We start from the raw sequence: 26,237 nt of genomic DNA, 5'->3' as shown, positions 1-26,237 counted from the left end.
GAGAAACGTTGTCCGCCATGACTGTTTAGTGCAGGTCTTACATACATTTTAAAGACGAGATATCTGAAACCGAGAGATGGTCCTGCCATGATTGAAGGAGCTGGGGTTGGTGTGGCTCCAAAGGCCACGTGCTCTTTTGTTCACTCTCCGGCCACCCCTCCTCTGTCCAGAGGCCATGTGGCATGGCCTCTGTCTTTGTCACTTACTAGCTGAGTGCCTTAAGGCATGTGCATAATTTCTCTCTTTTTTTATTTTTTATAACTGCTTGTTTAATCATTCAATTTCCTGAACATCTAAATGCTAAACAGACCCCAAAATAAAGACCGATTTGTAAAACTGGGCCATTTTAATGTTCTTTACAATAGAATAAATAGTTCTCTTGACTGCAGACGTAAGCTGTTTGGTACTCAGAAACATCACAGTAAAGGCAGTTTTCTTGATTGGTGTATACTCTTCAATAATTATAAAGAGTTACTTGTATGAACTGCAGTCACACCAGTAAGACTGCATTTATGCATCCATCATTTGCAGGACTGTTGGTAACCTGGGCATATTTTCCCCAAATAAGCTTGCCTCCTTGTGTCACAAGGCCCAACTCGCTCACGTTCACCTCAATGACCATACCTTTGGTAATAACACCCAAAGTTGTATAAAGTGGGGATGAGGGATTCTTTTTTACACCAAGGATTGGCAGGCAAAAGGTAGCTTTCAGTTCAGGATGTGTTACCTGTGCCTTCTTGAAACGTAAGCCCATTGGCCTAATGACTCTTTCATATTTGGTGGTTTTCGAGTACAGCCATCTCCAACAAAGCAGACTTTAGTAACCATCCTCTTCCATGCTTTCTTCTGTCTCTTCTCTGTTCGAATAACTTTTAATACTCCCTGGGCACGATCTTTGGGCAGAGGGACTTCCCATTTTCCCGCTTTTTCTTTTCATTTTTGTTTAATCATATTGGAAAGTACTTTAGCTCGGACTGTCCCTCTCTGTCCAGTAGATATGCAGGTACTGCTCCTTGTGGAGTCTTTTCATCATCCTTTTGTTTGGTGTTTCTCTTTTCATGCATCTTGATAGTCTTTTTCATCTGTATTTTCTCAGCATGGCTCTGTTTATGGTAGAGTTTAGCTTTGAGACCAATCATCTTTTTTGCTTTCTTTGAACGTTCATGAGCCTCTTGACCTTCCTTCTTTCTCTTTTTTTCATGGTAATCCAAACGATATCCATAGTGCTTCCAGTGTAACTCAAAATACGTTCGTTTTGTGGCATGGTTATGACCGCCCAGACGCCAGGTGCAGTCCCCTGGGCGTGAAGAAGCTCTCAACTTTTGGGTCTCAGAAACTCGAGAGCCTACTCCATGCAAATGGTGACAGGAAAGGGAAAATCTGCGTAATCTCTCTTCAGTTTCTACTTCTTTAAAATGGGGATAATAATGTTCACCTCTGAGAGGTATCAGAAGGATTAGAGATAAATTGTCTTTTATGAGCTGAATTGTGTCTCTGTCTCCACATTCATGGGGAAGGTTTAGCTCCCAGAAGCTCAGAATGTGACCATTTAGTGATAGAGTCTTTAAAGTGGTGATTAAGTGAAAATGAGGTCAGTAGGTAGGCCCTAAGCCAAATTTCCTCTTACAAGAAGAGGAAATTTGAATACAGACACGTAGAGAGGGTAGACCATGTGAGGACACAGGGAGAAAACCGCTATCTATAAGTCAAGGAGAAAGGCCTCAGGCAGAACCAACCCTGCCAACACTTTGATCTCAGACTTCCAGCCTCCAGACTGTGAGAAAAGAAATGCCTGCTGTTTAAGCCACTCGGTCCGTGCTACTTGGTTATGGCAGCCTGAGCAAACTAATACAGTGTCTGAAACTCCTGACATAGAATCGACACCCAATCAAAAGTGATCTCTGCAAACACGGCACATCTACCTCCTCTCCTCTTCTCCCTGTTGTCTTTTTTCCTCTCCTTCCCCCTTTCTTCTTCCCTTCCCTCCCTTTCTACTCCTCCTATTCCTTTGCTTCACTCCAAACACATAGACCTCCCACCATTCAGCACATAGCAGGAGGATGGGTGGTTGAGAGGCAACCTGAGAAGTATTTACGTTCCTATAAAAGGGAAAGAAGGACTGGCATTTTCCTGGGCTGGCCAGAGTCACAGAAGAATAACAATTAGGAGAGACAGTGAGCGGCTCAGGAGAGGGAACGCCTTCTTAGGATTACAGAGTTGAACTGAATGGGATGTTGTGAGAAGAGGGGCTCAGGAGTTTGTGATAGGCCATAATTATTTTCCACTTAACTAGAAAAACAAGGGACTGAGATGTAGGGAGGTCCCTGGTCTTACTTCAGCCCAGTTTTAGGGCTGGATTTCTGCTCTGGAAGAGCCTTTTGTCCTATGGTCCCAATTTTTTAAATCCATATACCCAAAGATAGGGTGGGACCAGCAGGTGGCCCAAGATGCCAGTGGGAGAGCTGCCTGGGCCAACCCTGTAGCCCTTCCCAGGGGCGGTTAGAACAGTCTTTGGTAATTGACTTCCTTTCCAGAAAGGACAATTTCCTTGTCCAGAAAAATGAGTGTAATCAGACTGGCTGGCAAAACCATTTTGAGATTTCTCGGATGAGGGGCTCTGTGTAAACGCAGGGCACTGTTGTTTTCCTACCTGGCTGGTGGGCCAAGGGAGAAGGGAAATGGAAAAGCCAGGCAAGAATGCCTGCTTGGCAGCTGGTGCACAAGCCTCTCCATCACACCCTGATGTTGCAAAACTACTCACACAAGGAACATCCATGGAAATCGGTGAGGGAGCTGAGGAGGAGCAGGCAGGTGGGGTCAGGAGAGAAGGATGGGAGCAATAAGCGGGGGGGGGTTAGAAGGTGAGACAGGAAAACAGTCACACCACCGGGAACATATCTGACCGAGTATCCCTCTGCTTCTCTGGTGCTCTGTTTCTTCGCCTTAGAGATGAGCAATTGGACCCACCTGTCACTTCTGGAACCCAGACTGTAGAATTCCCAGAATTTCTTATTAGCAAGTGTAGAGGGCGTCCAGGTCAGGAGTCAGGAGAAGGGAAGCCAAAGCGAGGATGAGAGAGTCAACCTAGAGGTGAAGCTAGGGGAGGAGCGATGAGGGTAGAAAAGAAGGAGGGAAGAAGGGGAAGGAGAAAGGCGAGGAAGGGAATTCTCTCTTTCCAGAGTAAGATTCCAACGGGGGATCAACTAAGGGCAGTTTTCCTAATGAGGTTTTGTCACCTTCCACGTGACTTGAAGCTGAAAGTAACCACAGCGTCCCGCGTATACTGTGCGACCACTTCCAACAGCAGGACGAGAATTACTTTGAAAGGCACACCTGACCTTTCTACATAATGTGCAGTCCTAGTTCAGGGCTAATTAAGAGTACAAGCAAACAGCATCTGGGAAGCGGATTATGCCTCTGCAGGGGGTTGGCAAGAAGTCTGGTCCCGGATCCTTTCCCCCTTCGCCCCTGACAAAAGAAGAATAGCTTTGAAATGGGAAGAGTCCTGTGGAGGTCTCCGGGGCTGCCTGGCATGACATGGAAGACCCTTCCCTGTCTCTTGTTCCTCAAGATAGGGCTCTGAATAATGCTGCAGGCTTGTACAGACCGCTGTCAGGAGGAGTCTGGCCATGTCAGCTGTTTAATATGCAGAATGAAGGAGTCATCAAGTCCAGTGCCTGTAACTTTTCATGCGAATTGCAGAGGAGGGAGAACAGCCTGAGCAGAAGGCAGGCCTGTGACTCTTCTTATGGGCGAATAGCAGGAGCTCCACCTGGCACTGCAGCCAGGGGCATCCGCCATGTGGGCACAGGTGCATGTGTCTAAGGGGACACGTGTGGTCATCCATGTGTACACACCAAGCACATACACATACACACATAGTCACAGGTGATAGTCAACACATGACTGGTAGCTGTGGTCTTCCTGGGACTGTGCTACCTACAAAAGGTGAGTCACAGGCTGTATCAACTCAGGGCCTTTCCTCCTCCAACGGACACCACCTCGCAGTATCAGGAAGAATGGCTGACACTAATTGTCACATTACCTCCTCACCTCACTGTTCCAGATTCCAAACAAAACAAGTCATAGTATTAACCACCAGCAACCCCAGACCTCTGGTGGTGATGATTCCTACGGAAGGACTCTGGCACTTTCCGGCTGGTGGTTGCTGGCTCCGGGGCATTCATGAGCCCCGCGGGTGCCTGTCACAGGCAGCATTGTCACTCTGAAATGGAGACGGAAGCCAGTCCTCTCATGGCGACTACTGGCCTTCTCATCAGGGACATTGGCTCGTTATGCTCCAACACATCACTTTCTCTGGAGAAATCTGGCACACACCATCCTGGGCAAGGCCAGAGGACACCATCGTGAGGCACAACACAGCATTCTACTCTGTGGCCTCAGAAAAGCAGAGGTGTACTGGCCTCGGGGTGAGACACCTGCTCTTCCGAATTATGCCCTGAGAAAGGCTCATTTCCAGGGGCCTGGGTTCCATCCCTCAGCTACCAATTTGCACTGCTCTTTCAAGGTCCCAAACAATCTTCAACAAATACAACTCGGGGTGGCTCATGCTGACATGCAGTACCCTTCAGTGAGTGTGCAGAATATCTCAGATCTCTTCAACAACCTCCTACCAAGATGTTCTAGAAGGAAAAGTCACTTTAGTCATTTAGTGACTATAAGCCTCATGAGCCCAAGGCAAACGCTGGAAGAATGATCTCTTTGCGGGGAGGACAGCTAGATATTCAGTTTTGCCACTGAGAGCTGGATGTCCTGTTTTTAGAGTGTCTCATTGATTGTGATGTGACATGACTTTGCCCTCAGCCGGGGGGAGGTGGGGCAGACAGGGTTGTTCCTTCCCTTTGACTTTATAGCATATGCTTGGAATAGCCATGAACCAACCCGTAATACCTTATGGTAGAGTTGCAACCAGGCTGAAACATTTATTCGAGACTTTGCCACAGGGTATAGGAAAACAGACAGGAAATGAAGATAAACAGGGATTCAGACTGGCGTGGGATTCAATGCCGTGGCGTCGTCCATCAAATTCCACAGGGACTTTAGAAAGGAAAAGATAGGGCCCCAGGGAATTCTCACCTTTAAATCGGCTGCTTTTCTTTCTCCTACTTCTATTCTAGATGAGGACACCCCAAAGACTATAAACCTCTGAGTTTTGAGGACTATTTTCTCAGATTCCTCCTACACATAAAATGTGAGGCCGGAAGGAGCTTCAGGAATCGTGCAGTAGAGCAGTTTGCACACCGGGACGCTCAGCAGCTTGTTAAAAATACAGATTCTAGGGCCCCAGCCCCAGACACTGTGACTCCATGTGTCCTGGGAGGACCCTGGGAATGTGTATTTTTAACATATAGTCCCACCTGTGATGTACCATCTTGACATTTCAAAGAGACGGAAACTCAGGCCATAGATAGGACTTGTTTAACGTTTCATAGATGTTCAGCAGGAGAGTTTTTGTTTCTCCCCTTCCTCCAAGCTTGTGCCCTAATCAACAGCCTGTGGCAGAACCTAAGGGTGCAACAAGAAGCCTCAGATTCCAAGGGAAATTGTCCACTTAGTTTTTTACTGAAGCATTCATTGCCAGGCTCAGAAAAGAAAGCGGGTCCCACATGTGAGAGAGAAGGAGCGAGTGCACATATGTGGAAAGGGTGTACCCACATGTCTTTAACCTTCAGACCCACTGACATCCCAGCTACATCTACTCTCCCTGCCGACTGCCGAGGGTCTTGGAACTCAGACTTTCTGGGAGTCAGTAGAATGGATAAAATACAGAACTGGTATTAACCTGAGTTCTCGCTGAGCCCAGGTCTCTTTGATTCCTCCAGCCAGCTACGTGATTTGGCACAAATATATCCCCTTTCCAAGCCCCAACATTCCCTCAGGTTAGGACTCTTTCCAGGTTTGTAACCCTATTGAGAAAGGAGGGCACTGAGCTTTGAGCAACATGCTAATAACCGAAATTGGGGCAAATGACAGCAGTCACGAGCAACATGAAGGTGCAGTTTTCTTCCTCGATACTTCATGAAAATTAAATGCCATGTCACCCTTGGAAGCCCGAGTTCCCCAAGCCCTTCACCTCGATGCCATGAAAGTCATCGTTAAGAAAGACTGTAATAAATTACCAATCATCCTGTCTCTCACCCAGGTGGTTTGTCTCCCGTTTCATGTGGGTTAACACACAGTGTATGTTAGGGACGCCACACAGGAGCTATAAGGAGAGCGGAAAGCTCGGCCCCCTTGTTGGCCATTAATAGGGCTGTGGCTTGATACAAACAGGTACACCCGCAGGTTTTAGACACCAGGATATGGAGCATGGCAGGGGGGCTGCTTAGAACCCCTCTCTATACTGATAAAAGCCACCTTAGCTTTCTACTCTGCTGTACACATTTTCTCTCTCCCAAGCCTGTTTGTCACTGGGAGTAATCTTCCAACCTTAGTGCAGGAGCGAAGAAAGAGCTCAGGAGGGAAGGGACCACGAGTAACGCTGTGACCTCCACGGGCTGACTCTCCAATTCAGAAACCCATGGGCATGGTCCCATCTTAGAACTACAGCATGTGAACTCTGGTGGGGGCTCTGAAATCACCTAGTGACCCCACCTTCCCATTTACAGACGACGGGTCTGAGGCCCAGAAAGGTGAGTTCTTACTCAGTGCCACATTGAGAAAACTCTCCCCTCTTCTTCCTAAGTCCATTCCAGTTCTTTTTCTCTCTTCCTAGCCCACTCCATCGCTCTTCTGTGAACTCATGCATTGCGCTCTACAACACACGTGTCGCCGTGACATTCTTTCATGCTGCTGCTGTGTTCCTATGCGTCTTGTCCCTCTGACTGACTCTCAGCAAGGCAGGGGCTGTGCCTTTTGTGTGTCCTCCCTCTATGAGCCTTTGTGCAGAAGACACATTAGTTTGAAAAGGGCAGTCATGACCATTGCTTAGCAAAGAAGGAAAAACTGCAGCGAGCAGGTGGAGCAGCCGAAGCAGGCATCTGTACCAACCTCCGTAAGTGAACCTGGCGTGCTCCTCCCCACAACCCCGACCCCTGCTACTCACCTTAGTCGGCACCCTCTCTTCTCATCCAACTACACAGGCCATTCGTCCGCTCTCACCCATCCTTCCATCTCTCACTCCACTGGGCTCCGGGTCTTGCTTTCTGCTCTTCCCTCCTACAGAATAGGATTCTGAAGGTTGTGCATCCGGCTCCCACCATCCTGTACCCTCAGCCGATTCTTGTGCTTGTCTGCCCTCCCTGCATCTGTGTACATGAGTCCAGCCATACCCACCACTCCCCTGTCCCTCTCATCCCCAATGACAGTCTCTGACAAGATGGAACACAGAGATTGAATAAAGGATTCTAGGCCCAAGTGAGGCCTGCACATGAGAACGGGGTGGCGGAAATAGCCACTGCCAAGCAGAGCCAGAGGATATGGAACAACAGCCTCTGCAAACTCTAGGCACCAGGTCTATCTCCTTGGTGTCTTTACACACAGAGACCCTAATCCTTCACTTTGTACTATTTTGTTTCTCCCTTTTCTCCCCTTCTCACTCCCCCTTACACACACGCCGCAGGCTCACACACACACTCCTCAACACTTTTTCTCTTAATAATACAAATCCTAGGTACAGGTGACGACGCATGGTGAAGGAAAATAGAAGTTATTTTTTTCCTAAAGATCCTGGCTGAATCGGGCTCGATTCACTCATATATTGGCATGAAGATGGCCCAGAGCTGTGTTCACCAGGAGATTTTGTTTCATTTCTCATTCTATGGTGGGTTTCTTATTACTGCTACGTGCTACCTATAGTTCAGCATTAAAAAAAAAAAAAATCAGGTTTCTTTTCCTTTAAAACAATCTCCACTTGTACCATCACCCAGGCAGCTCAAAAGGAGATTGTGAAAGTTGATTCTGACCCAGTGCCCATTTGAACAGAGAGACTCAGTGCATAGTCAAAGCAAAGGCCATTTGTCACCGACAGATGTATCTAAGCAACCTTGGTTCTAAGCAACAGATGGAAACTCAGAGTGTCCTGGTCCACTCCAGTCAGAGCAGGCTGCCCACAACTTGGCCTTGACTGGAGGAGAGGCTTGCTTTGGGTGGAGGAAAGGCTAGTGGAAGAAAGGTTAGGAGAGAAGAGGGGGAGAGGAGAGGAAAAGAGAGGAGAGGAGAAGAGAGGGGAGGAGAGGAAGAAGAAAGCGGAAGAGAAGAGGAGGAGGAGATGAAGAGAAGAAAGGAGGAAGGGAGAGGAGAGGAAAGGAAAAGGAGAGAAGGGAAAGGAGAGGAGAGGAGATAACGACAGGAAAAAGGGAAAGAGAAACAGAAAGGCGAGAAAGATGGTGAAGAATGACAATGAGCAGAAGAAGGTGTTTGGGTTCAAACAACATAGAATGCCATTTCTGACAGTCAGAAAGGCAACTATTTAAAAAATGGCCTGAGGTTTTCTCAGAGTACATGGTCACAGCTAAGAGCTAACTTTTTCGAACATGCTATTTGGTTGGTGAATGCATCTCCCAGGGTGTCAAAAGATTCCTTCTCAAGAACCTTTATGACGTGGATCATTAATGATCTAGAAATTAGCATCACCTCCCTTCCTGGCTTGGTCTTATAGGACTCAAGTGCAACCATGTACTGGCAGATTAATTTCTGAGGGACATGCCAGACATGGAGATGTACATGGAATACTGTGAAAAAAAAGAAGAAAAAAAATGGAAGGGAAGGGGAGGGCTCAGGACGAAGAGGGAGGTCAGGGTAACAAATGCAACTGGATAATAGGGCCAGTCCTTGGTGAGCACGAACTTCCTCCTTGGTTTCTGCTTTCTGCAAGTGTTCTTAGGAAAAGAGCCAACTATCGACCGCAGATTGCGTCTCTATGGCTGAGACACTCTGGTGCTCAGATGATCCAGCCAAGCCTGTCTTGGGTCATGCAGATCAGGGAAAACAGCTTGACAGTCATGTTATAATTAGTCTGGGAATGTTTCCCAGAGGGTAGAATGGCTCGAAGGATGAGAAGGCCAGGCAGCCCCTGGTATATAACCTCAGTCCCAGTGTCTCTCTTACCCCAGCCCCACCCCTCCCCCTTCTTTCTCCACATGCTTTCCTCATGCACGGTCTGTTCTACTCTCACTACCTCCCTCCCATTGGTTGAGAGCAGTTGCTGTATGGCCGATATCACATGGGCCACTTATCAAAGCTCCCCCCCCTACACACTAGCAGGACGATTAGAGGCCATTTCAACAAGGCTCTGGAATGGGGTCATTAAGAGCTGTCATTCTCTTTTTCTAAACCAATTTGTATTTGTTGTCGTCGGCCGTCAGAATCTCTGACTCATGGAGGGGTGTCTGAGCCCTGAAAATGCTTGGCATATGGCAAGCACGGTGTGTGCTTATGAGCTGCGTCTCATTCCTGATGGAGGTCTATCATCACCAGCCAAGCCTCCGAACTCAGCAATTTACAGATGCCAGGCTTTTGTGGTTTGCCTCTTCCCCAGGGCTATTCCCAGGCCTAGCTTCGCCTGGAAAGTACCAGGTGCGGAGTTGATGAGATGTCTCTTTTTGTTTGGCTTTTAAAAGCCAGACAAAAACATTGGTAACATCAAGCCCATTGTAGTGCCAGATGAAGGTATTCTGAAAAGCTAGGAGTGTGTGTGTGTGTGTGTGTGTGTGTGTTATAAAATCTCTGGAAATCTGTCTTTGAATAGTTTCTATCACACACACACACTCACACACACACGTGCACGTGAGTGTGCACACACATGTGCCACGGAACAGAGTTTTGGGGGAAAGAAAGGAACTATGTTATCCAAAAACTCACGCAGACAACCTGATGAAATGTTTCTTTTCTTTCACAGAACCCCTGTGTTTCAGTTTAATGGACATTTATTTTGCCCACACAATAACCGAACCCCTTTCATAGGTTGGGTGTGTCCCCGTAATCTGAGGGAGAATATAATCACTATCCTAGAACCATTCCTGTTGAATAGAAATTCATGTCCTGGGTCCATCCATCAGACATAAGTACCCACTGTAAACTGGCTACAAAGAAAAAAAGAACTGTGCAGAATCTGTTTTTGGTAGACAGTGTTACAAGAGCAGGAGTAACAGCAACCACATCTATGTCCAAGAGCGACAGTGGCATTTGTGATTTGTGTCTCATTCCTGCAGTGAGCCATGAGATAACCCGCGGCATCTAGTGTCCAGGCCTGGCTGCTGGGGTGTTTTCCCCTAATTAGTTCTGTGATGCAATTTGGGGCTATATTCCTGGCTTTGTAGACATCGACTCAGGCTTTCTGGCCCTCAGAGAGATTTTGTGATCTACCCAATTTCCTTTTGATGCAATATTTTTATGTTAAACCAATGAACATTGGTTTCTGTTGCTTGCAGTTAAGAACCATGATTGATGTAAAAATTGGCATGAAGACTAATCAAAGAGACTAGACCCTCGGGGAGATGAAAGGTGGGCCTGGAAGTAATTATATGGTTTTATTAATTTTGAGGGCAGTAAATATCCAAATTCCATTATGGGATAGAATTCTGACAGTGGCCTGCAGTAGTAAAACTCCTTATCAAATTATCATTTGTAGTCATCTATAGTAATGTGTCTACCAAAGGCAAAGCTTTGGAGAACGAAGGGGTCAGTTACATGCAACAGTATGAACAGCAAGAGGAAATCAATAACTGTTGGGTGGGAAAGATTTTTCAATTAATGCTGCAAAATAAAAGAAGGAGAATGAATGGATCAAACCCCCAAATTCTACAAGTAAGCCATGGGCTGAAAACCAGGACATTTCTGTGAGTGTACTAAAAGACTCTGATTTCTTCCATATGTAAGGTTGAGACAACCCAAAACACGCTCAAAATCGGATCCTGTCGGTATCAAGTATATGATTCGTTGTGTTCGTAGCTTCATAATGTTTCTCAGATTAAAGCTTAGATGTTTATTGGGAAAGAGCGACATTCCAAAACTTGCAAGAGAATAGATAACAAGATTCAGATATTTCAAAATACACTGACTCCCCCCACCCCCTTCTAGGCATCATTTAATAGTCAAAACAGCCCTCTCTTTTCTTGTCTGATTAGGATGTTCCTGCCTTGACTGAAGATCTCGTGATGACCTTACTTGACAGAATTACTTTGCAAGACGAAAACAATTCTTCCAGTAGCTCACCCTTACCTTTCCTCCTACTCTCGACACTTATAACTTGCGTCACTTTCCATCATCCTCCACGGAGTCATGGAATAAGGGCCATTCTGTTGGAAAAGCTTGCCATTTCTCCAAATGGGAAACAATAACAAATGCCATACCCTGCAGAAATCACAAAAAGCAGTCCCGTCGTCAAGGTTTGGAATATGCCAGGGTAACGTGATAGACTGGATAATTGTTCAGCAACGGTTCACTACACTACCCTTCCCCTTAGGAAGGAGTATAAGTCATTGACTCGCTACTTTTGGGTTTGGCCGTATGACTTGCTTTGGCAAGTGGATATGTCCAATGAACTATGCTTGCATGATTTAGCTTAGCACTTTTGTCCTCTAATTCACCAAGTAGAGAACGTGCCCCATAAGGCTGCGAGTTCAAGGAAAATGTAGAGACACGTAGGAGAGACTTATGGCCAATCTGCAGTCTGAAGCTGGAGGTCAGAGGCTAGCGCCTGGAGCCTGGATCCGAACGCCTGGAGATCAGCCTCACAGCTGAATGTCAGTCAACCTACATTTTGGAGTAATGTATTACCCAACATTATCGTGGCCAATAGCCGACTAGTATACGTAGTGTTTCCTCTCAGATCCCTACTTAACTCCCTGTTTATCCAGGGTAAAAAAAAATCATAGCTCTTAGGTGTTTTGGAATTTGACAGTGGATTATTATGAGCTCAATCAGGTGGTGACTCTAGTCACAGCTGCTGTTCCAGATGGTTTCATTTTGGAACAAATCACACAAACTCTGATTATGATATGATCCTATGTATTGACAAAATGCTTTTTACCCCCTACTTCTATGAAGACGAAACAAAAACAAACCAACAACAACAAACCAGAATTACAAGTTTGCTTTCACCTAGCAGGGGAAACAATATACCCGTATGGTCCTTACTCAGAGTTACAGTAATTGACTCAATACAAAGGTTTAGTCCACAGATACTTAGTTTCTCTCATTATTCCACAGAACATCATTCTGGTTCACTACATTGACGACATCATGGTGATAGGACTTAGAGAATTAAAAGCAGTATGTAACAACAACAACAATACAAGATATATGTACGTCAGAGAGAAGGAAACAAATTTCAGGACGATCTAGGGCCTTCCATCTCAGTCGGGGAAATGTGAAATATCCCTCCAAAGTGAGGAAGGAGTCGTTGTCTTTGCTTTTCCTATCTTTAAAAGGGAGGCACAGTGCTTGGAGGGTCTCTGTGGATTGTAGAGATAACATATACTTTATTTGGATATATTGCTGTCATTTACCTATTACTTGACAATCTTAAATGATCCCCCGGTTATCAACTTAGAGTTACAGTATAAATAGCACTGCTGCTTGGCTATTGTGATCCTGTGGATCCAAGAAGATTAAAGTGTCAGAGAAACAGTAAGATGCTTCATAAATCCTATACCAAGACTTGAGAGCAGAGGGTCAAAGTTGGGACCTAGGATTTTGGATCAATGCCATGTTACTTCAGCAAAGAATTTCTTCCCTTTTTGGGAAACAGACCTTAGCTTGCTAGAGACAGACCATGGGGCATTAAGTAACCTGTGACCTAAGTTGTCCATCATTAATTGGTATTATCTGATCTATCAAACCATACATTTCATTATGCCCTCGAGACTCTAGCAGCAAGTGGAGGTGGCACGTAAGAGATCTTGATCAAGTAGTTTCTGCATGCACATGTAATTTTCATATAGAACTCTCTCATATTTTCTGTGTATGTTCTTCTGCCAGACTGTCACCCTTCTCTAAACCCACATCTATAGTCCCATGATCACGTAAGAGGAAAACTTCTAGTTAGCTTATAGATGCCCTCACAAAAATAGTCCATTGTTGACTTTAGAACCTTAGTCAGAGATTGGCTCTGATGGACAATGGAAGAATGAATTCTCTGAGTACTTGACTCCACGACTAGGGGAATAGGAAGGGTGCTAATAGGAGAAAGTCCAAAGTGCATGGTGTCAAGGATTCAAGAATTCCTGGCCCTAATTTGTAGTTTTCAAGTAAGACAATGAGACTTTACTGAGCATATATTATGTGACCAGTCAGATTCAGGTTAGCATGGGGATGAAATGTCCTACACTTTCCTCAAAATTACTCTTTGTATCCCTACTACAGCTGAAGTTCACAAATCGCTTTGCCAAAAGTAGCATCAAATTTGGTTATGCGTGAAAAAAAATGGGTTTCTATTTTTTTGGAGGGGATGTATGGTTATAGTAGTTATTCAAAAAGGAAAAAGAAAAGATTGCTACTCTCATTGGAAAGAGCCTTGGCTCTGCCTTTATATCTTGTGGGCAGGCTTGTCTTAATTTGGGGATTGGACCACATAGTTATTGTAAAGAAAGGAAATAACCAAGCTATATGATTTAATTCAACTCAACAAATATTGGAGATTAATATCTATTCACATCCTCAGGAAACTTAGGACCTTGCCTGGGAGGTAAGAATACAATTAGTGAACAAAACCATGTTGTATATGATTACCAACAAAAGATAATAGTACACAATATAACTATTATAACACACCACACAAGCATAAGCATACACATATGTATATTAAATCTTATATATGTATGTGCATATGTGAATTCATAAATTATTCATCCAGGAAAGATTTAAGGTGACTCCATAAATATATACAAAAAGATGAAATAAAATTTAAAATATTCAAATGAGGAAAGTGGGAAAAGGAAAAATAAGAATAGCAAAGATAAAATGTCACAGGTGTTTAGTTTACATGATACATGCTGTATATTTAGTAAAGGGAAAAAAAATCAATGTGTCTCTAAACTATCCAGCACCCAATGCAGGAAAGAAAGAAAAATTGCTATAATTTTAAAGAGGAGATCTAAGAATAGGCTGGAGAAGAGAAGTTCATACTTATTCAGAAAAAATCTCATTTAATCCTCAGGTAAAACCCATGCAAAATGTGTTGGTTCCTATTTTTAAAGAATAGGAAACTGGGTGTCCAAGCTGTTTAAGAAATATTTAAAATTTCTCTCAGCTATTAAGTATATACCTAAGTCTCCAACTCCAAAGACCATCTTGTTTCCATTTCAGCATTGTACTTAATCCTGTCTACAAAAAAGCTCTGGCTTAGGAAAATTAAGAAAAAAAGTGGGTTGTGTGGTCAGAGCAAGATATTCTGCTCTATTTCTCCTGGTGGGTCCCTTCTGATAACAAGGACTGGATGTCGTAAGCAACCCCATCAGCTTGACCACAGGCTCTGAAGCCGGTTCATCTTCCCATGGGAGTAGGGGAGGTGTAGACAGACATTGCGCCAATTACTCCTTAGTGACCAATGGGCAGCCTTAAGCCTCCTGATGGAGGGAAGGCAAGAAAACAAATGAGAGTCCAGAGTATTTTTACAGGAGGCTTAAGGCAAGAAAATAGATACTCAAGAAGGAGGAGAGTCAATTGTATTTTTCCCTTTTAAAGATACCATGAAGAGAACTTCTCTTTAATTTTCTGGTAATTACTAAACTCCCAGGCAGTGAGTTACCTTATATTAATTAACTTTATTTATTGCTGTTGGCAGAATGACTATTATAGTAAATCAAGCAATTAACCACCTTCCATATTACACTTAGAAGAGAGGTAAGAAGATACCAAACAAATTAACTTTATGCTGTATGTTTCATTCAACATTTCTCTTTTCGAGGTTTTGGTCTTTGTGCTACTACTATTATAGGGATTTGGTCAGTTAAGGTGAAGTTCTGAGATGCTTCCAGAGGGGTGGTACTTGAGCCTAGTAGCTGGGTCATTAAAGGGCCCGGTCAGGAGTTGCTGAACTAGTTCTTTATCAAGACACTGCAATAAGAAACAAGAAGTTACACATTGGAACAGGAGATGGAAAATAATCTTGACTGATCTTATTTATTGTGTTTATAGAACTTCAAATCTTATGTCATAGATAACTATGTAAAATGGGAAGGCCTTCCTACTGGTTCAAATGGCTAATAGAAGTTGGGGTATCCAGAAAGCAATTGCCCATCTTCTGGAAATGCCTCTCCCAGTTGGATACATGTCTCAGTGGTCTTTTCCTAGTTAGTTAAGGTCCCCGGGTCACCGAATGAAGTTCTCAGCTGCCTAAATGTCCATCACTTCACCTTTAGGCACTGCTTGGCATTCTAAAAGAATTTTAAGCTTCTCCTGACTGATCCAGTGTCAGATCCTGCCTTTCCCGCCCTCCTGGCTATTGGGGGATGGATCACTGAAGACTTCAACCTTTTGATTTTATTCATTCTCACCAAACTTATAAATCTTTTTCTGACCAAGTCAAGAGAATAAAAATCAGAATTCTCATCCTACTAGGGAATGAGATCTGAATTTAATCTGGCTGCTAAGAACTTGAAACAGTGGGTATTTGCCTGTTGACCACGCTGTCATCTTCACTGGTTCCCAGGGTTTGGCTTATTATGTGCCAAGGAGGAAGATGGGTAGAGAAAGAGGTGGTGCAGAGGAGAAATTCCAGCATGTATTAAGGCCCTCTGAGACACGCTCTTGTCTCATTTAATCATAAGAACAAACCCATAATATCATTATTCTTGAATTATGGATGAGGAATTGAAGCTTAGAAAGCTTACGTCACTTGCACATGGTCACACGGCTTGCAAATAGTAGAGCTGGGATCTGAGCTCAGGTGTATCTATTCCCCAAATCTGTCACCACCCTATCACCCTCGAGGACTTCTGCTGCAGGCCACTGCAGGTCCCAAAGAGGCTCAAAAATTGCTGGCCATGTTCTGTTTGTGTCTTGGATCTGCCCTCTGAGTTCCTGCAAACCTCATTCGTGATTACCTTGTTGTGACTATCTTCCTCAGATGGATCCGTTTTCTTGAGCAGCGACTGCTTCTCTAGAGTTTCAGTTCTTTTCTTTGGAAAGTGTCATCCTGACTCACTTCTACCTTGAATTATTCTCCCTCCTTTCACGTGTGCCCACTTCGTCTACAGCCCAAACCTGAATCTCCCATGGACATTTTATGTCTACTAAACTTTGCATCGCCTTCTGTTTTAATACATCCCTCTTGGTTTTCTTCCCTTTTTCCTGGCGTATCCTGACCAAACCACCTCCAACAGTCACCTTGTTATTCCGCCAAGTCCCCACTTTCGAAAGTATTTTGTTTTTCTGAGGGAAGGAATCCTGTCCCTGAGCTTCTTCTGTGAGTTAACACTTCCGCCTGATTATTTGCATTTTCTAGAGTACAGAATGGCTGCTGAACTAACTCCATGCATAAAATTGATTTAATGAGCTGCTCTCTCCTTGACCGGACACGTGCTCCTGGATCCTCTGGTACCCCTTGCCAAATATCTCTTATCATTGCCATGTACCAAAAAGAGGGGAAGCTGCTGGCTACCCGAGCCCCAGGAATTTAGAGAACACCTTTTGTGCTGGGGAAACATATTTCACCTCCTAAATTAGCAAAGCCAAATTCTTGAATTTCTGTCTTGGCCAAATGCTGGGAACTGAATTTGCACCGTGGACACCAGACCTATCCCTCCTGCGCCTACTCAGGTCCACACTTCAGGCAGGATGGCTCATCTACTGTCAGCAGTCTCGTGCCAGGAATCTCACTAATCCACCTGGAACTCTTATCCCCATAACAGGTAATAGTCTCAGAAAGATGTAGATGAAATGCTGAGTAGGTGCCTTTGGTTTGAAACCTCTACAGCCTGTACAGGATAACTTACTTGCATCTTAGGGCCTGTCACACCATTCCCAGGAGGACATGGGGTAGCAGGGACTCGTCTGTATTGATGGCGTGAAGTGTCATAACCATTTAAGAAAACTATTCAGGATTATATGCTCAACTTTGAAAGTATGCATAACCAGTCTAGAAAAGTTCTACTCTTAGGCATTTTATTATTCCTCTGAAACCACACAATTACCATAGACTTGGTGGTGTACAAAAACAGAAATTTATTATCTCACATTTCAGGAGGCCAGAAGTTAGAAGTCAGTATCACATGGCCAGAATCAAGGTGACAGCAGGGCCTGTTCACACCGGAGGAGAGAATTGGTTCCTTGACTTTTCCAGCTTCCAGTGGCTGCTGGCTTTCCTTGACTTGTAGCCTCATTACTCCAATTTCTGCCTATTTCTGCCTCTGTGGTCACATTGGCTCCTCCTCTTCAGTCTGTGTCAGATCTCCCTCAGTCTCTCTTGCAAGGACACTTGAGGTTGATTGCATTAAGGCCTACCTGGAGAATCCAGGATACTGTCCCTATCTCAAGATCCTTAACTTACATCTGCAAAGACCCCTTTCCCAAATAAGGTGACATTTATAGGTTCCAAGGATTAGGGCTTGCTATCTTTCAGAGTCATTATTCAGCCTACTACAGATATGCAAGCACATGTCTACCAGGAGACATGAACAAGAATGTATACAGCACACATTCATAATAAACCCAAACTTGGAAAACCCAAATATCTATCAGGAGTAGACTGGATAAAAAAAAAAAAAAAAAAAAAAAAAGATATATTCATATAATGAAATATCATGAAGCAATGCAAATGAATACATTCCAGTTCCACGTAATATCATGGTTAAAGATCATAAACCTAATACTGAGTAACAGAAACCAGATGCAAAAAGAATACATGCTGTGTAATTCCATTTTATAAAGTTCAAAACCGGGCAAAAGGGAACTGCAGTTCTCAGAGATGCATATGTACTTAAGGGTTAAGAGTATGAACTGGGTTGAATAGTACCCTCCCAAAATTCCTGTCCCCCTGGCACCTGCAAATGGCATCTTTTTTGGGAAAAGGGTCTTTGAAGATGCCATTATGTGAAGATGAGGTCATCTGGATTAGAGTGAGCCCTAAATCAGCGACTGGTGTCCTTATAAGGGAGCCGTGTGGAGACTCACAGGGGAATGCCATGTGAAGACAGACGCAGAGACTGAAGTGATATGTGCACGCCAAGGAGTGCCAGGGAATGCCAGGAGCCACCGGAAGCTGGAAAGGGACAAGGACAAATTTTTCCCTAGAGTCTTCAGAGAGAATACGACTCTGCCAGCACCGTGATTTCAGACTTCTAGTCTCCAGATAGGTTAGAAAGTAAATTTCTGTTGTTGTAAGCCACCTAGTTTGTGGTAATTTGTTATGACAGCCCTAGGAAACTAATACAGAATATAAAGTAAAGCAAGGAAGTAAGTATCATAAAAGTTGGGATAATGGCTACCTTTAGTGAGGAGGACGGGTGAAGTGATTGGAAAGACATAGGGAATTTCTGGGATCTTAAAATATCCTATTTGTTGACATGGTTATTGTTAATAACAGGCACCCTGTTTCCCCGAAAATAAGACCTAGCCGGACCATCAGCTCTAATGCATCTTTTGGAGCAAAAATTAATATAAGACCCGGTCTTATATTATAATGTTGTATTGTATTGTATTGTATCTTATCGTATGATGCCATGCTGTGTCGTATCGTATTGTATCATATCATATAAGACCCGGTCTTATTTTACTTATTTAGTAAAATAAGACCGGGTCTTATATTAATTTTTGCTCCAAAAAGACACATTAGAACTGATGGTCCAGCTAGGTCTTGTTTTTGGGGAAACACGGTATCAGTAATGATTTATTAAACTCCATACTCGTCCTTGTTCTCTTTTCTTTTTTTCTTCTTTTTCATATAAATGTTTGGGTTATTGTCTAAGAGGCTTCTGAGACTTCTTGTGAGGACGCTTGTCCATTGAGGTTTGGAGTTTGCCAAACAAGCCTCAGGAGAACAGGTTGGTGGCATCAGGGACCAGAAACCTAGGGGTTTGGCTGCATCCATCATGGAGAGTCAGATACACAAGAGTCTGTCAGAAATCTAACTCTCCTCCTGGGAGAAACTCATCCTAACAGAAAGGGGCCATGCCTGCTTGTTCCAGAAAGGAAAATGCTAGACAAATCCTGGGACTTGTTAATCTGCTCTGGTACTTTTCTAATATTCACCTCATATACTTTTCTGAATCTATGGATATTGGGTATTGAGAGAGTTAAAAGTAGAAGATGAATTAATTCATTAAAATGTCCTCTAAGATTTTGTTGTTGTTGTTACAAGAAGCATCTTATAGATATTTTTGATAGCCAGGAATTTTGGAAAGGGAGAAAGTGTTCTCATTTTGAAAAACACTGAATAGTTTTAGCAACCTGGGGGCTTCATACCTTGAGAAAGGCTACAATGTTCCACAGACGGTGGATGTGGTGGTTGGTCTCAGCTGTTTATGACGTTGTAGGAGCTATGCTCTGTGAGGTCCCAAGAAAGCTTGGGGAGGTAGTGGACCGAGTAAGCAACATGCAGAAGTTCCATATGGCTGGGTGGAGTAAGAGGCAGGAAACAAGGGACACACCACGGATTACTCTTGTTAATAGGGGCTTTTGGGTTCTAAGCTTTATTCCCACCAGAACTTTCTAAGAGTCAATCCTCTGCTGGGTCATTAGAATGACACACAGGAAGATGACTGAGGCAGGCTGAGAAACCAATGTCGTTGGTTTTCTTGGGAGTGTCAAAACTGGCCAAGAATTCCTCAGTTTTGGGAGCATGCTCCCATCTTCCTAGCCAGAGAATGTTGTAACAATCAACACACAGGAAATGAACACGTACCAAGTTCCTGGTCTGTACCAAACACTTTATATTCATGATCTCATTGAACATTCTTAAGAACCCTAGGGGGTAGAGAATATTGCCTCTATTTTATAGTTGAGAATATCAGCCAAAGACTCCATTTTATTAGGAGGAAATATTGCCAAAGTCATACAGCTCAGATTTGAAGCCAGATCATGTTTGTGATGCAAGCCCAATTTAGAGCTTTAAATGTCTTAGAAACTGAAACAATATCCTCCCTTGTGTGACTCAATAAAGCCAACACAAAGCTATAAAGTAAATGTAAGGAAGCACAACGAAATCTGATGACTGCTTTGATAAACTATTCTGAAATACCAAATGTCCAATTCTTCACCAGCGGGATTGTGGGTGCCCTTCCTTTTGCTGTTGCTCAAACAATAAGTCTTAGTCTGCTTTTCAAGCAACCCAGTATTGTATATAACAGCAAGTAAAGTAAAATACAAATTGGCAAAAATAAAGCATGATTATTGCTTTATAACAATGATTATCCTATGGATAATTACTTGTCTTATTTGTATTATATTTGAGAAGTTTAATTGTTAAGACCAAGTAACAGTGAGGTGAGGTTGGGAGGTGACAGCAGGTACATAGAATCTGGAAATGATCCCACACCAGTGTCCCATTGGACTATGATAATACAGTGGATTCTGAGATACCTTGGGTCAATCTGTGTTTCTTCAGCTCCTAGTGGAAATTTTTGTCTTTATTTCAAGATCCTTAACTTAATCACACCGCATAGTCCCCTTTGCCATCTGAGATAACATATTTACAGGTCCTCAGGATTAGGACAAGGGCATCTTCGTAGGTGGGAGAATTCTCCAACCTACCAGAAAGCATAACGTTATTATTAATGAAACTCCAGTTACTCAAATTGCGTTAGTTTTTTTTTACTAATATCCTTTCTCTGTTCCAAAATCTAATCCAGGATACCAAAATGAATTTAGTTATGTATTTCCACAGTCTCCTCTGGTCTGTGCCAGTTTCAACCGTCTCAGAAAAAGATTTTAATTTTGCTTTTTTTATTTTTAAAATTTTCTTGTGATTCTTCCCTATATTATTCATGTATCTTTTAAATTCATCCTGCTATATCTTGTTCCATTTGGTTCTTACCTTATAATTTTATGCCTTACTTCTTTTCTTTATCCTTTCCCCCTACTTTTTTGGAAACCAATTATCTTGCATACCACTGAAAATGTCAGACAGCTTCCTGAAATTCCTTTCTGTCCTGCAGTAGATGTTTTTGGAGACTGTTCTTCCTCTGAGTCATCAGGAGATGTTTCCTTAACTTTATTCTCAGTTTAGCTTTCAAATGTGCTGAAAATGGTCTATATCCAGTGTTTGCCAACACGCAGGGTGTGTGGGTTATACTCCTCCTAAATGTGTGTCTACATTGCTGATAGAAGAATCATCCTCTCAGATCAAGAGATAGAAGATATGGGACTCCGAGACACAAAAAAGATGAAAAGGAAAAAGAAAATGTTTTCGTAATTCCAGGTATGCTTTATGAGACGATGCCCGGCCAGGTTTTTCTTGCACTAAACGCATCTGCTTTATTTTTAGAGAAGGTCCTTCCAATTTTCTGTCAGTAGATTGTGTCTTGGCATATGTTTTTATTTTTGTTAGGTGTCTTAGTCCATGCTGGCTGCTGTAACAAAGTACCATAGACTGGGTAGATTATAAACAACAGAAATGTATTTCTCACAGTTTTGAAGGCTGAGAAGTCCAAGATCACGATGCTGGCAGATTCTATGTCTGGCAAAGACCCAATTCCTGGCTCATAGATGGCTATTTTCTTTCTGCGTCCCACATAGTGGATGAGAGAGGAAGCTCTCTGGGGTCTCTTTTTATAAGGGCACTACTCCCCTTCTTGAGGGTTCCACCCTCATGACCTAATCACCTCTGAAAGACCCCACCTCCAAACACCGTCACACTGGGGGTTGGAATTTGAACATAGGAATTTTGGGGGGACACAAACATTCAGCCCTGAATATTAAAGGTAGTCTTTTTCTTTGTCTAAGGCATAGAATATAGAAGTTTGGAAGTCAGGGATGAAGGTGCAACTGTGCAAGTTATTCAACACAGAGGTGGTGTTTAGCGCTACAAGACTGACTGATACCACCTGGGGAAAGAGTACAGTCAGATAATTGACAAAAGCTCAGTGTTGAACACCAGGGTACTCCCCATATGTTCACAGCTACATCAGCTCTACTTGGGCAAGTCCAGACTCAAAAGCAACTTATGTGAGAAAGTCCTCATTTATCTAATGGAGCTCAATGCTCAGCTGCTGGAGGCTGAGCACATTCTACAGTGGAAAGAAATATTCTTGTGTAGAAATGAGCTCTATAGCCAGATCGAGTTGGGTTCAAATATTGGCTTGGTTGCACATATATATAAAACCTGAAAGATATCACTTACTTCTTTGTGATGAAGTTTCTGCATCTGTAAGATGGGTTTACTGACACGACTTACCTCCAAGGACTTTTTAAAGAGCTTCATTGATAATTAGTTGATATACAATAAACTGCATATTCAAAGTGTACAATTGATATATGCTTTGACATATGTATGTATTCATGAAACTATTACCACAATCAAGATAATGAACATATTCATCATGCCCTCGTTTGTAATCCCTCCCTCAAACCCCTCTTCCACCCCCATCCTTTCCCACTGATCTGCCTTCCATCACTGTGGATATTTACTTATTTATTTATTCTTTAAGTGTTTATATGTTTGAATATTTCTTTTCTTTTTTTTTAAATTTATTTTTAATTTATTGGGGTGACAATTGTTAGTATAATTACATAGATTTCCGGTGTGCAATTCTGTATCACATCATCCATAAGTCACACTGTGTGTTCACCACCCAGAGTCAGCTCCCCTTCCATCACCATACATTTGATCCCCCTCACCCTCATCCCCCCCCCACAACCCCCTTACGCTCTGGTAACCACCAAATTACGTTCCCCAGATTAATTTTCAAACCCCGTGGCCATCCTGTGGTCACCGACTGCCCTCCAATCCCCTCACCCTCCCCCCCACCCCCCACCCCTCCCGCCCATCTAGCAACATTTATTTTCACTGGCTATAGATTTCTAGGTTGATCTCTCTCTGTCTCTCTAAGATTTTGTATCACTGTCTTCTGTTCTACATCATTTCCAATGTGAAATCTGTTGTTGTTCTTATATTTGTTCTTCTTTATTTCTTGACTTGTTTTTTTCTGGCTCCTTTAAGATTTTCTATTTATCACTAGTTTAAGCAATTTGATTCTGACGTGACTTGGTGAATCTTCCTTCATGTTTCTTATACTTGGATTTTGTTGATCTTCCTATACTCGAATATAGAAAAAGTTCAGCCATTATTTCATCAAATATATATATATATTTCTTCTTACTTCCCTTTCTGGAAATCCTATTAGCTTTTTATTTAGTGTTTGACTTTGTCTCACACCTTACTGATGCTCTGTTCATTGGTTTTTTCAGTCTTTTATCCCTCTCTGTGTTAAATTTGAATAGTTATGTTGCTATTCATTCAAGTTCATCAATTTTTCCTTCTGCGATGTCTAAACTTCTATTAATTCCATCCAGTATGTTTCTCTTCTGAGGAAATTGCAGGTTTTGCCTCTAGAATTTCTGTTTGGAATTTTTTATCTTCCATGTCTTTATTTAATATGTTTAATCTTTCTTCTAGATTCTCGAACACATGGAATACATTTATAATAATTGTTTTAATATTATTGCCTACTGATTCTATCATCTGGTTTTTTCTGGTTCTGTTTCAGTGCACTGATATTTATCTTCATTATGGTTTGTAATTTTTTTTTTTGATTTTGCATGCCTGGTGGTACTTGATTGGATGCTAGACATTGTCATTTTATCTGTTGAGTGCTGAATATTTTTATAGTTCTGTAAATATTCCTGAGATTTGTTCTGAGACACAATTAAGTTACACTAAGCATTTGATCCTTTCAGGGTTTTTAAATAATAACTTTGATAAACAAGATGAGAGAAACATTTAGTCTAGGGCTAATTTTTTACCACCACTGAAGTAATTTTTTACCACCACCACTCTTACTTCAGGAGTTCCTCTTGCAATACTCAATGTTTTGTAGCATTGAGTATTCTACCCAATGCTGTGTGAATTATTAATTTCTCCACTCTCATTGGTAGGAGAAGGCTTGCTGTATTCCTGGCCCTGTGTAAGGTCAGAGAATTGGTCCCCCTAATCCTTTCAGGTGGTGAGTTCCCCAGCCCAGTGTAGTTTTCTCATGTGTTTGGGCTGATCAGCTCTCAGCTAGCTGAAAACTCAGTAGGATCTTTGTGCATATCTCAAGATCTCCTGAAGAAGAGCTCTCTCCTTTCCTTGTCTCTGTTCCATGAACAGTAACCACTTTAACCTTCCCAGCTTCCTAGTTCTGTCTATTCAACTCCGTGAGGCCACTGGTTTTTGCCTGGGCTCCATCTCCCCTGCCATGGCCTGAGAGCTCTCTCTAGGCAATAAGCTGGGATAATCATAGAGCTCAACTTGTTTGCTGCCTGTCTCTCACGGGACACTAACTACCCTTTGTCGCCTGCTGTCCGATATCTTGAAAATTGTTGTTTCAGATATTTCATCCAGATTTTTAGGTTTTTTTTGTTTGTTTGTTGTGTGTGTGTGTGTGTGTGTGTGTGTGTGTGTGTGTGTGGGTGTGTGTTTTGTTTTTATGGGAGGGTAAATCTGGTCACTGTGACTCTATCTTGGCCCACAGAGGAAGTCTCCACAAGTATTTTTGTAAGGATTGAATAATATAGTACAGAAGAAGACCTTAGCATAACCCTGACACATGGTAGGAAAAATTGTAAACATTAAATTTTAACCAACCTAATAAGAATTTGTAACCAAATATATCTTCCAGATCAAGGGAAAAAACATTTTTATTTTCTACTCTGTTTTTGCTGGATCCCTCCGGGACTACTGGATTCACTTCCTGTCACTACATTCTTAAATAGATCCTGGCAAATTAGAGAATATCCAAATGAAAACCACAGAATAGTGAGAGGTCTGAAAGTCACAGCCTAGAAAAATAGTTAACAAAATGGCACATGTTCAGCTTAAAGAAGACCAAGCCCCTATCTTCTGGTAACCGAGGGACCCTCGTGTGAAAGAGGAAGTAGATGGTAGTTTTAGAGGAAAGGACCGAAATCAATGGGTAGAAGTTATAGGAAGTGTAATTTTGGGTTCAATAGTCACATAGCCAGTTTATTGAATAGTCACAATTAGTGGGTTATAAACATTTAAAAATATGTATTTTTTGTTTCTTTCCAATGAATGCCTTAAACCGTGGTTTGTCAAATCCAATGTTTTGTCAAGTCACAATGACATATGCTGCATTGTTTTTCTTTAATTCAATAAAGTCCATGTTAAATGGATTTTATCCCTCAAATCTCATCATCTCCTCCCACCCACCCCCACCCCACCCCCAATCAGGTTTGGCTTAGCTCAGAGTCTTCAGTGTGAGCAGACTATAGTTTAATCTTCTCTTCCTTCTCCCTCTCCACAGTTTGGTTGTTGTTTTTGGAGACTGGTACGAGGGGAGAAAATATATTAGAAGAGGTGATCTTAACTACATAGACCCTTGGTTAGTCTGGATCTTCTCTGCTTGTGGCACACACGATGGGGGTGGGTCTCCATGTAGATGTGGGCCTACAGTTCTTGTAGTAGCATTCAGCCTCACTTTGGTCTTCTCGGTAACTATGGATCCCTTAGTGAGGAGCTGTCATGTTTTCCAGGAGCAGAAGATTATGTCTTGAACACCCTCTTCAAAGGGTCCACAGTATATGCTTCTTTTTCACCTTACCTGAGTGTTTTGTTTATTTGTTTCCCACAAGAAGCTCTGGAAGCTGCTGAGTTCCTCTTGCAGTGAAAAGTGCTCCATCTTTTCCCCAGGAACTCCATGCAAAGTACCTATTCAGCTTTCTGGGTCCGACTACTCTAGCAAACCATTTTCCTTCAGAAATGCCCAGAAAGGAATCTGACACCACCTTTACATCCATGTACATCTCACACTTCAAAATACTCATGTCCAGTTCCCTTCATCAACCCCGGAGCAGCACGAGAGTAGACTTGTAGTGTTCTGCAGCTGAATAAACACCAGGTTGGCAAGGAGAGCGTGACATCCATTCCAGTGGTTACACCCCAGTGGCTGCACTGACTCTCCTGGAGCTTCAATACTTAGCCTGGTGGGTGGCTGCAAATGAGTTCCGGGGCACACAATTGAAATAATTTCATGTTTAACTGCCCTTCTTAGCTTCTGCTTTTATAGACTGGGAAAGAGTTGTGTGGAGCAAAGTGGAACTTGAGACTGTGGTAGAGAATCACAAGGTGGCTTCTGTCACATCTTTATTAGTTCAGGAGACAGTTACTGGCTCCAATT

General features: G+C 42.8%; 1 pseudogene; it reads right to left on the bottom strand.

Moving 5' to 3' along the window:
• Nucleotides 1-510: 510 nt before the first annotated feature.
• The window catches only part of LOC117038459 (ribosome biogenesis protein NSA2 homolog), a 192,980-nt pseudogene continuing 167,253 nt past the window's right edge, over nt 511-26,237 (bottom strand).

Source organism: Rhinolophus ferrumequinum, chromosome 18, assembly GCF_004115265.2.
Source record: "Rhinolophus ferrumequinum isolate MPI-CBG mRhiFer1 chromosome 18, mRhiFer1_v1.p, whole genome shotgun sequence".
Taxonomy (NCBI): Eukaryota; Metazoa; Chordata; class Mammalia; order Chiroptera; family Rhinolophidae; genus Rhinolophus; species Rhinolophus ferrumequinum.
This window is presented reverse-complemented; position numbering and strand designations above follow the sequence as displayed.